The following is a 10,859-nucleotide window of genomic DNA, read 5'->3' as shown; positions in this document are numbered from 1 at the left end:
GCATATAGAACTCCAACTAGCCATAACCGAAATAAATCTACACCAAAACATATAATAATCCAGAAATTCATCCCAAGAACAATATTAAAAGCTGTTAGAGAAAAGAAATAAATCACCTATAAAGCAAAGCCCGTCGGAATCACAGCAGAATTCTCAACACAAACCATCAAGTTAACAAGAGCTTGAAGTATTTCAAGTCCTGAGAGAAAACAACTTTCAACCCAAATTGATGTACCCTGAAAAAATATCTTTCAAAATTAATAGAGAAACAAGATACTTCCATGACAAAGAACAACTGAAGGAATGCATGACCACCAAATGCACCCCACAAAAAATAGTAGAGAACATTCTAGAAAGAGATAAAAACTACCATATTTCCAGGAACAGCAGCAGAGAGGGATTGCCAAGCAGCACAGGCAACTAAATGGAGAGGAAAAGTAGAGAGCTAATGGCAGGAAAATAGCAAGACAGAGATGAGCCAGTGCATGTTGAATATAACCAATAATGTAGATTGCCTGAATTCACCAATAAAAAGAATCACAGGCAGAGCAGATCAAGAAACAAGATCCATCAATATGTGGTGCACAAGTTAACTTGAAAGAAAATTCATAGACTGAAAATCAAAGGAGAGAAAACAATTCTCCATGCAACAGGGAACCAGGAAAACAACTGGGGATAGTTTGTGCATTGACCACAGAATGGATAAGAAAGATACAGCATTTTTACACACTGAAAAGTTACTCAGCTATAAAGTAGTATAATCTTGAGGCTTTTGTAGGTAAATGGATACAACTTGAGATCATGTTGTGGGTGAAATGGTTTGGACCCACAGGTGTCAACATTGTGTTGTCTCTCTAGTTAAAAAAAAAAAAAAAAACTGAAAGAGTTAGTGGGATCCAAAATGTACAGTAGATATTGTGAAGGTGAAAGGGGAGGAAATGTCTAAAAAGGGAAGGTGGTAGCCATTGTTAGTTTCCTATTATCTTGCTTTCAAGACCTGTATGATTTTCATTGTTCTGTTTTGTTTGGTTTTATTGGGATTTTTTGGTTTTATTTGTTTTTATTATATCTGGCTTTGTTTTATTTGATTTTATCATATCTGATAATATGGGCAGCTATTTCAAAGATAACAAGATATATTATGATAGCCATTGTTGATTTTCTATTAGCTGATTTTGAAGCCCTGCATCATTTTCATTGTTTTGTTTTTGATTGATTTTATTCTGTTTTTGTTTTGTTTGATTTTATTATGTATGATGGTATGGTCAGTCACTTTGAAGATAACAAGAAGCGTTATGGTAGCAATTGTTGATTTCTTATTATTATGTTTTGAAGTACTGTATTGTGTTCACTGTTTTGTTTTGACTGGGTCTATTCTGTGTTATTTTGTTTGGCTTTCTCTTTAAAATAAAAACGAATGTGCATCAAACTAGTGAGCTGATAGGTGAATAGCCCGGCACAGCATCATAAAGACACTACAACAATAGGAAAACAGAAAAGGATGTCAACCCTGCCTTCCAATAAAGTACAGGAAAACAAAGCATACATACCATCCATGTAAGCAACAGTTGTGTGTGTGTCTGTGTGTGTGTGTGTGTGTGTGTGTGTGTGTGTGTGTGTGTAACATGTATTGACATGCGTGAAAACTGCCTTGGATGTGACAGCTGAAGGAAATTTCTTTTTTTCCTGTGGTAGATTTCTGTTTGTTTTTATATTGTATTTCACATAGGTTTTTATTTTTGATGTTATCTTTTAGGTTTTGTAAGCAAGTAAACAGCTGATGTGAAAATGCTGGTGTCTATTTTAAGCACTTATTACATATTTGACACTGTATTTTATTGGCATCTTATTTCCCTGCTAAGTGCATGTTGTATAATACAGTAGGAGACTCTTGACAGAACAGGAAGAGATGTGAAAAGATTGCCACACAGGGAAGGAAAGCTAAGCACACGTGCTGTCAGTGTAAGTGAGACGCGTTCACAGAACATGCAGTTGTCATGTGTGAAGACTGCTGTGAGTGTGACGGTTAAAGCCAAGCTTAATTTTATGGTAAAGTTCTATTGGTATTTTCACTGTAGTTCATGTAGGAATTTATTTCTAATGTTATCTTTTAGACTTTGTAAGGAAGTCCACACCTGATGTGATAATGTTGATGTCTATTCAACATCTGTTGATGCACAATGCATGTTAAAAATTTAATGTTATTTTATTGATATTTTATGCTCCTGTTTACTACACACTATATAATTTAACAAGAACCTCCTGACAAACAGCAAAACCACTGAGTTGTCAAAAGGCCAGGAGAGCAAAAGAATGTGCTGTCAGTGTAAGCAACGTGTGTGTGCGGGACATGCTATTGTTCTGTGTTCAGATAGTGCTAATGTTTTTGTACTGGGAATTGAACTCAGGGTCTCTTGCTTACCAGGTGGGTACTGTGCCACTGAACTCTATCCCCAGCCCTAGGTGTGATAATTGAAATAAAGATTATATTTTTTGTAGAATCCTGTTGGTATTTTCACTTTAGTTCATATGTAAATTTATTTCCAATATTCTTTTTTACACTTTGTACACCAAAAAACAATCAATATTGAAAATTTTCATGTTTTTTACAAATAATTAAATTTAAAATGCAATGCTTTATTTTTGTGTTATTCTTCCTATTTAGTACTCATTGTTTAATATAATAAAACTCATAAAATTAAACAGAAACAATCTAAAGAATAAATGGGGGTCTGGAGACCCATGTTTATGTGCCTTGATGATGAAATTAGTGTTATGCTCCAAATTGCCCAGGCTGGCCTTATCCTGGTAATCCTCTTGCCTCAATCTCCAGCATAATTGGGATTACAAGCACACTCTACAAAACCTGGCCACAGTTCTTGAGACTAATTATTGGTGCTTACTAAATGTGAGGAATTACTCTAAATACTGTGTAAATATTAACTTATTTGACAAGTAAGCAACACTTTGAGTTAATTATTATTCTTATTTTATAAATGAAACAGAGGCATAGAGAGGTCCATCTGCCCAAATCACCCAGTTAAATGACAGAGCAAGGATTCAAAGTTACGCTGCCCAACCTGAGAGTTCAAGCTCCTAAACTGTATATCTCTTTTCAGGTCTTAGATAATACCTAGCAAATACCCTGCTCCAGTCTTCAAGGTTTATGAATAAAGACTATTCACCAGGGTGAAATCATTGCTTGGGTTGCCTTGAACAAAGTGAAATTTATTAACAAAAAAACTATTACTGAAACTTTGAAGGTCGCCAAGCACAGATTAGGAAACAGTAAGCTTCTGAGATCAACAAAGTTGCCAGTGCTGGTATAATTTTTGATAATACAGCTCCTTATTCAGTGCTTATTTTTGAACAAAGACAAAAGCAGATTAAATTATAACTGTACTGTTTTGAGTTTAGCCATACTCACTCTTCAAATGTAACTATCACTCCTAAAAATTACTCAGAAGTAGCTACGTCACCACCTGTATCAGACCTGAGCAGATCCAGTACTCATGTTAAAGTTCAAAATCATACTTAAAACTTGAACCTTTTTTCAAAATTGAAAATGTTTTACTTAAATAGACATTTTTGAATCAAATTTGATTTTATTCAAAATAAATGCTTACAATTCTTAAGGCACTTTTAATAGTTTTTCAAAATTTAAATTTATAAGCGAAAAATGAATCTAGTACAATTCAAGTCTTCCAGAAAAAAATTGTCCTTATACAAACAGTACACTGAATATCTACTTTAGAGCTTTCAAAAGTGTTTGCATTTAGAACAAATTATTTTCTTGTATACCTCAATTGTTTCTTTCAACATAAAAGTCAATAGTTAGTGTTTTCTCTCTTTAATTCAAAAAAGTTGGTTTTCTTTGATAATTTACACAGCTTTTATAGAAGTACCTTGCAATATATTGCAATCACATGGAAGTGTTTAAAACCAAAATCAAGTCATTTGAAAGTGTGTGATATCCAACAAGACAATCCCTCCTATGATAGTGGATCCTTAGTTCTTTTCCAAGGGACAGGCATAGCTATGAGGACATGACACTTGGAATCCGACAAATATACAGCAGAAAGCAACACACAGAAGAGAGTGTCCCACTCTTTGACAAATTATCATGTTTTGGAAGATATAAGTCAGCCTTAAAGAAATTACAAGTGTATTCAAAACAAACCTCCAATGGATATGCATGCTCTATGCAAATAATTTTCAGAAAATAATAATTATGTCATAAAAGGATGATGTGTACTTCATCTACAATCTAAGGTCATCCTTCACAAAGACAATAATTATAATCTTTTGTCAATCATTGTCTCATGATTGCAGACACAAACATGCATTATACAAGGTTTCAGTCAAAAATGAACCACATGTGCTAGGATGGTCCCATAAGATGATGTTGCCTGATGACATCAAAGCCATCTTTGCTTGTCTAAGTACATTGTGTGATATTCTAACAATTATGAAATACCCTAACAATGTATTTCTCAGAAGATAACCCCATCATTAACTGATATATGCCCGTATGATCCTATTTTTATCTTCAGAAGTAATTTGTTTAAACCAGGTGTGTTGTCACACGCCTAAAATCTCTGCTATGGAAGAAGCTGAGACAGAAGAATCTCAAGGTCAAGGTCAGCCTGTGCAATTTAGCACAACTCTGTTGTGAAATAGAAAGGCTGGGAAGGATGTATCTCAGTGGTAGTACTCTCCTAAGATGGATTCTCAATATGAAGAAGGAAAGAAGAAAAGAAAAATGGGAGGAAGGAAGGAAAGAAGGAAGGAAAATGTGTCAATTACCAATGAATATCCTACAAATATGTGGTTGTCTTTACCAAATCAGAATGCAAGACGCTCAAAGATGAATGGCTCTGATAGCTAAAGCAGACCCTTATCCTTTGGAGAAGAGAGAATTAATTACTAGGACAGTTTTCCAGCATTATAACAAATTTGAATCATCTGTTTTCAAACTCTGGGCTTAATTTGATGGTATTTGTAAGCAATTTTTATTAGTACACAGACAATGTCTGAAAACTCCCAGATGTCACCAGAAAACTAGAGACAGGCAAAACGAACAATAAAACATACTTTTGAAAGATCAAGCTCATTAGGTGATGAGGCCAACAGATGGCAAATGCAGCTTCAGAAAAGAAAACTAAAACAATTTAGCTTGTAGAAGACAGAAATTCAGTTAGTAACTTTTGGAAACCTCTCTTGGAGACAAGACGGCGATGATGAGTTCCTTCAGTGCTGTTGCACTACACAAGTGGACCCGTAGGAGGGAGGTCAGAGGACGGCAGGGATGCAGGCTCAGAAGACCGTCCTCTGGGTCAGGTACGTTGGTCAGTGGAGGTTGATTCTACCTTCAGCTTTCTATAATTGCCAAGATAAGGAAAAGGATCTGGCCAACTCTACACTAGCTCGTATGGCTCCTGTTTCACCACAGTAAAAAATTTCTTTCATCCACAGATCATGCTCCAAAAAAATCTTATGACTACATGAGACTCTGAAGAAACAGGGAAGATATTCAGTCATACCATCTGACCAGAAGGACTGAATGGACTTAGTGTATAGACTTAATGTGTAACACTGCCTACTACAATAGTCTCCAATATAGATGTTTCCAGTTGCTGAGTAAACTTTCGGCTGATTTACTGAGGCTTGGCCAATTTGCAAACATTTTGGAATCTCCTGTTTTTCTGATTGTTCCACTGTAAATTCATGATGATTTTGTCTTTGGTTCATGTGAAACTTAAGAATACAGCTCCTTTTGTATGTACATATGGGTACATATTTCTATCATCTTTTATTACTAATTCTTAATTTTTGTTGTGATCAGAAATCAGATTATATAAATCAGACATTGAAATTTGGTAGACTTCCTTTTGCCACTTAGTGCACTATCAATATATGGAAATCCTACTTGTGAACTTGAATATTACGTATATGTTGTATCTATTGGGGATATATACACATATATAAATCTATAAAATAATATTTATCCAAATTTATAATATTTACATAGATATATAACCCATGTACACTTTTTGAAATCAAATGGCTTAATTACTTTAATTTTTAATTCAACTACAAGTAGAAAAGTATTTAAATGTCCTATTTGGGTCATGTATATATGAAAATATATATTTTTATATCTTTGTGAATGTATGTTTAATATTTATATCTTGTCTGTGGAATATGTGTGCATTCATTCATCATACCTGTTTCCATGTGTCTATTTCCTTATCAACTGATCTTTCAAATGGTTTTCTTTTTATCTCTGCTATATTCTGGATTGATTTCTAGTATTACCTCTTAATCAATTCATATTACTTTTATTATCCCAGCTTAGAGTTTATTCAGTCTACAGAGTTTTAAAGACTTTTGTAAAATTTCTCATTTCCTTGGAATGATCTAGTTCTTTAATATTTCTTTTATATAAACGTTTACTCTGAAGCTCTTAAACATGGCAATTTTATTTTCAGTTAGTCTAAAATTATCTATTTTCTAATACAATAATCCTTACTTGTTCACAGAAAATACACTCCAAGATCCCTACTGAATGTTAGAAAACACAAATATTACTCTTTAGATATCATTTTCCCCTATACATAACTACTTTAAGATTTAGCTTGTAAATTAAGCACAGGAAAAGATGAACAAAATCTAAAAATAAAATGGAAAATATAACTATACACTATAATAGAAGTTTTGTGAACATAGGGTCATACACAAAATATATTCTAGTATTGTAGATTTTACAACCTCAACCTAGAATTTTTTATCTTTCCTTATTTAGTTGAATATTTTCACATTTTTTCAGTTAAAGGAAGCAAATTACACCTTTTATTTGTCATATCTGAACTACCTGCATTATTATGCTTGTGGTTTGGGGCCATTATTAAATATAATAAAGGTTATTGAAACACAAACACTCCAATTCTGTAACAATCTGATAAGCAAGACTCTTGCTAAATGAGAGTAATGGGCATGTGGCATACACCCATGGATATGCTGGACAGAGGCAGGTGTCATGCTCCTGGCAGGATGGAGCAAAATGGCATGAGATTTTATTGTGCTACTTAGGATGGCACTTGATTTAAAACTTGTAAACTGTTTACCTCTAGAACCTTCCATCTAAGTTTTTTTAGATCTTATTTGACCTCAGGTAACTGAAAGTATTTAAAGCTAAACCATGCATAAGAGGAAGCCACTGTATTTGATTTTACTTTATTTTCTCAGTACTCCACTCGCTGTCACAACTTGAGGATTGAACCCAGGGCCTTCACATTGTAGTGTATCCCAGCCCTTCATTGTTTTGTTTTGAGACAGACTCATGAAATCACCCAGCCTGGATTTGAACTTGCATAATTCCTGCTTCTGCCTCTAAATGTTGATTTTCTTTGTATGTTTTACAATTTTGAATGTTAGATCCACTGTGAGTTGATGCAACTTTTTGTTTTCTCTCTTCCTCCTCTCTACTTAGTTTTGTTCTCTCAGCCCAGCCCCTAGAACCTGTAGTCCTAAATTAGATCCTTCTTTAATGGCTCAGGGCTCCTATTTAACCATAATATTAAGGTAGTGAAGGGATTAGGTGGCCAAGCTTGATTACAGAGTTTGATTCTGTCCTGCTCTCCTCCTTGTCACTCAGACTCATAAGTTATAGCTTTGGGCAGCAACTGACAGCACCTCTTTTCTTCCCTGTTTCCCATGTGGAGGGAAAAGAATGGTGTGACTCCCCATCCCCTAGCCCATTGCTCCATGGCCTGGGAACTGGTGTCCTCCATTCCTCTGCTGCTTCTATTACTGAGAATGGCAGTCCTGAGCCTCTACTGCCTACTTCCTGCCTGTTCCTGGTCCATAAAGACAGTTGTCCCATTTCATTCTTGTTTTTTATTTTCTTCTATTTTATTCTCCTGTGCTTAGATGTTTGGATGGGCTGGTGGTCTTTGAGCAACTCAAAGTACAAACTTTGAATGTCATTTTGACAAGAGTCTGAATCCTTGTATTATCTGCCTTTACAAAGTAAGCAAGCAGTGCATCATAACTGTGCATCACACCACAGTCAGTGTGCTCTCTCTGCATGTTACAGCCCCACTTCCACATCTATGCCAGGGCCCCAGACTGTATACTACTGAGTCAGCATGCTCATCTCTGCCCAAGGGATGGGAGGGAATAACAGAGGTTTTGTGCTTCTCCTTTGTATTTATGTAAAAGAAATTAATTGCATAAAATATCTTCCCCTAAAAAGAAATACTAAATGTTTCACATGTGTTGCTGTATAAGGATTTGATAAGTTCATTTTGAAAGGGGCAACTGAGCAGCGACTGCAATTTGCCTCTCTGCTGCTGCCCCCTCAGTTGCAGGCCCACGACTCTCGTTTCCACCTCCTGCTCCTCACCCAGGAAGAGCTGATAAAAAGGATGTGTTGGGGGATAATTAATATGAGTTGCAATGGATTTGAAACCGTGGAGAGATAGCACTTTTACAATAAACAGCTCAGGATCGTATTTGTCACTCCCCCACCACAACCCCTCAAAGAATAGAATGGAGAAGATGAGGGCGTATACATTTGGATTTGTTTTAAATTGTAAAAAGCTGTTCTTTTACATTTTCCATCTGTTGCTTCAGAACTTCAAAGTGGCTATGGTAACTGTTGGGAATAGGAGACTGAACCATGTTATAACCGGGTATGGTTTGATCCCTACTGTGCCTCACTTACGGGGAGAGACACTCATGGTTAGTATTGGCACATGAAGAGAGTTTTTCTGCAAATATGTTAGCTTTCTGGTCAGTGTACAGCAGAGATCAGAATTACTTACAGATATTCTTTTAAGTCACTGAGTTGTAAGGTGTTAATTCTGATGGGGGGAAAAAAAACCCTCTTCCATCTTTCCAAGCTGAATTTCAACACATAATGAAGTAGCTCAATATTCTTTACATAAATCTTAAAGACCACTAACTAAACATATTTAAGCCATGCTCTTAGTCATTCTTGGAAAAAAAGAATGATTTACATCATTGCCAGCTTTCAGATTCAATCCCTTTTCTGAAGATATTTTTGAGTTGAAGATACGAACAGAAATACATTGCTGATGGCGGAGTTAATGTGGTCATCTTGAGCAGTGCTGTGTGCACTGCAGGATAAAGCAAGATGTGTCATCAGTACTGGCACTGATGGCATAAGAGGAAGCTATTTCTAAATTGAATGAGTTTAACTTTGGAATCTACCAGATGTGGTGGTGCACACCTGGGAGGCGGAGGCAGGAGGACAGCCTGGGCTATATATCAAATTCAAGGCCAAGCTGAACTATGTAGTGAGGCCATCTTAAAAAAAACAGATTCTGAATTGAATTAGTATGCCAGTGTAAACATATTCATTTTTTCATAAAAGAAAAGTGGTATATTTTGAGTACTTTACTAAAATATTTCAAAGCTATAGACCAACCCTACATAATTGGCTGGGTTGTGGTTCTTTTAATACCATTTGCCACTAACAGAAACAGGATTCTTGAGCAAAGAAATGCTGATTAGAGATCTAAGGTAGGAAATATACTAGATGATCCTACAATTTGCAGCAAAAATGAGTAGAATTTGTATCTTGAAGACTCAAGAATCAATATGAATAAGCTCTTAGTGTCCAAAAGTGGAACCACTGTGGCATCAATAGAATGATAAAATATCATGAATGAAACATTAACTCTATAAATCCAAAATGATACTTTAACTACAAAGCTACATTTCTGTGATATTTCTTGAATGGTGCTGCTTCCACTTAAGAATTGTCAAAAATTTTCCCAAACTGTAACATCGCTGAAGAGGTAAGACATTAGACCCTGAAACTTACGAATGTAAACTGACTGAAACACAGTTGGTTCCCAGGGAGTGTAAGTTAAAAATTAGTTTCAAAAAAATTTTAATTTGTGTATAAGCATTGATTTTACCATTTCCTCATCTATCAAGGAAAACCTGCATTGATTAGTGTATTCTACTTCTTCTCACCTCCTAAAAAGAAGGATAATTTTGTGTTGAATTTTACCCTAAATCAACACAGTGAACAATGTAATTGGAGAGATGAGAAAAAGAAGGAAGGAAGCGGGCTGTCTTGGTTACTTTTCTCTCCTTGCAAAGAGAAAATATCTGATGCCCAAAATTAAGGAAGGAAAGATTTATTTAGCACACGGTTTGTGGAGGTTTCAGTCCATAACCAGCTGGCTTCAAGGTTAGGATGGCATGGCACTAGGGCAACACTTTAAAGCTGCAGAAGACAACAAAAGCAACAGGAGCAAAAGGGATGCAGCAGTCTGTTTTCCTCCCTTATATTGTAAGCAGGCGATCACCATTTCCACACCATCTCCATGCCCTCCTCTTGCACAGGCTCAGGATGTTCGCAAAGTGAAGGCCCTTGTACCCTATTGACACTTAGTTAAACTTCTAAATTTCTCAAGTTGACACAATGCATCAACCATAACGGAGGAAATGTTAAGAAAGCTGGAGGTTTAATAGGTTTTAGGCAAGTGGTTGGGATTGGGAATGAGAAAAGTAGAAAAAAAAGAATTTAAATAAAAGTGGATGTTGAGTATGTATTTAGATGCCTTTGACTATCCTTTGAAAAGCACTAGTAAAAGATGAAATGCTTTTTAATAACATTTCAAGAGTTGGCTCTACTTAGTGAACATAGCAGTATTATGGGACAGAAACCGAATTGTTTCTGGATTTACAAAGCTTATTATGGTAACAGTTGTGTACAAAAAGATCAACCTTGCCCAAAGAGTGATGCTGTTTTGTTAGAAGTTCCTAGGAGGCAATTCCTTAGCTCTTGGAATGTGTAATATGTATCTGTGTTTATCTGG

Source organism: Cavia porcellus, unplaced genomic scaffold (genome assembly GCF_034190915.1).
Source record: "Cavia porcellus strain 051 isolate PalLab524CR breed Dunkin Hartley unplaced genomic scaffold, mCavPor4.1 scaffold_4, whole genome shotgun sequence".
Classification (NCBI taxonomy): Eukaryota; Metazoa; Chordata; class Mammalia; order Rodentia; family Caviidae; genus Cavia; species Cavia porcellus.
This window is presented reverse-complemented; position numbering follows the sequence as displayed.